The following is a 2,209-nucleotide window of genomic DNA, read 5'->3' as shown; positions in this document are numbered from 1 at the left end:
TATATCAGAGTTATTATATATATTTCAATGAATAAAAAAAAAACATAAAAATTAAATCTGAGATGCTAAAACTAAATAATCAAATCAATTTCAAACTTAAATTTAGATAATAACAAAGTTATATATTATTTGGCACCCTTTATATACATCTTATTGCAGAGGCCAAATTCATATATAGACAGCAGCAAGAAATAACACTCGTTATTTATATTTTTTTAATTATTATATAAAAAATAAAGATTCATATTTAAATATTTCTTATTTGAAAATAAATGTATTATAGTCTTTAGAGAGAATGACAGATCGATCCTGACTTTTGGTCCGTAGAAATTTAAATTCTTGGGGATTTAAAAATAACACGGATTTAAAAATATATTTAAGTCTCTGACCTCTTCAAATTCTGAACATATCGATTATTGAGTTTCATTTGTTCAATTTTAAAATCTCTCTCACGTGTACATTCGTATAAACCAGGTCAGTACAACAGGAGTTACGCTTGATTTTTCCGTTGAATCTGACAGACCCAAGTGAACATGAAAAATCAATATGTCTAGGTTTTGAAAAGGTCATAAACTTAACTGTATTTTCAAATTCTCGAAGATTTAAATGTTTGCGAATCAAAAAGTTAGGGACATATTTCTACTTTTTTTCTACTATTTATTTATTTATTTTGAAACGCATTAGGACTCGCCAAGAATAAGACTTATTTATTTTATGTCAATTTTATAGACAACATTTTGGTAAAGAATACTAATGTGCTCGTGGGAAGGGACCCACCATGTAACCTACCTGCCCCACATAACGTACTTTTTTCACCCATGGGCCCAATATGGGCCCCACCAAAAGGGAGCCATCTTTATGATTCATAGGCCCACATTTTGCCTTATTGGGCTGAATGTATATCGGGTGATGTAGTAAGACAAAAAATATGCTTATTATGTTTCTTGAATTTATTCCCCCATGTTCACGACCAAAATTAACACTCCTATTATTCTCGGTTCTTTTTACAGTGGAAAGAAAACTTTATTTTCTTTATTATTAATTTATTTTGATGTATGTCTTTTCTTTAGTCAGTTTTATGTCTCAAAATTATTAACTCTGTCGAAAAAAGTTTTAAATTATTAAATATACTATAGAAGGGAACTATTTATAATCAATTGAGATGCATTTATTAATTTAAGAATCATGTGGCAAACAACGAAATGATGTTACAACCAATTTTACTAGTGGGCAATAGAGTTTGGTCAAATCAGTTATTTCTTCTTTTTTCTTTTACTTTTTGGTATGGATTTTCTTCCTTTTTTTTTTTTTTACTTTTTGTATGTGACTGTTTTGGACAAAAAATGTTCTTAAAGAGTTAAAAAAAATCTCTTCGTGTATGATCCTTTTATCAATTTTATTGCATAAGGACTGCATAAAAATTTCAAAAGAGAAAAAAAAATCATATATAGGATACTACATTAATTGTCAAGGTATGGTTATGTTTTTCTTTATCAAGAAATTGTTTAAAAAATAATATTCTAGGTTTCTATTAAGGTGAAAATTCAGATGAAGTCGACTTCACGTGAAGTTGATATTTGAGAATTGTTAGATGATTTGACTTATTTGACTAAATTTTCATCTAACGACTCTTAAGTATCAATCTCACGTGAAGTCGACTTCACCTGAGTTTTCACCTTCTGTTAAACATGCATCAAAAAAATAAAGTAAAATTTACGGTTGGAGGATAGAAAATAGAGTTCTCTCTCTCCGGCATTTTTCTTCATACATTTTTGGATAACATTAACGTGTGTGTTGCTTGGTCATATACGGCACATAATTAAGCAAATTAAAATTATACAAGAGATAAGTCCAATAGGCAAATAATTTCGGGTAGGATATTTCATTTTCATTTTGAAGGAAATAAGTAAAATATTATCATCAATTCATCATCATTATTTTTGAATTTTTCTGCAGGGGAAACCAACAGGTGGCTATGAGGAACTAGGTGGAGCCTATATAGAGTTGTTAAATTGTTGATTGATTAAGAAATCTAAGATAAAATATTTTGAAGATATCAACATATTTAATATATCAAATAAGATTAATTTTAATAAACTAACCATATAAAATATTGTACAGTTATTCAGTTATATATGTTCATTTAGATGATAATTCATGTAATAAATATAAAAATTAATTAATTTTGTTGATGCAATAATATGTAATT

The sequence above is a fragment of the Arachis ipaensis genome, chromosome B06 (genome assembly GCF_000816755.2).
Source record: "Arachis ipaensis cultivar K30076 chromosome B06, Araip1.1, whole genome shotgun sequence".
Lineage (NCBI taxonomy): Eukaryota > Viridiplantae > Streptophyta > Magnoliopsida > Fabales > Fabaceae > Arachis > Arachis ipaensis.
The sequence above is the reverse complement of the archived record's forward strand: the minus strand, read 5'-3'. Positions refer to the sequence as shown.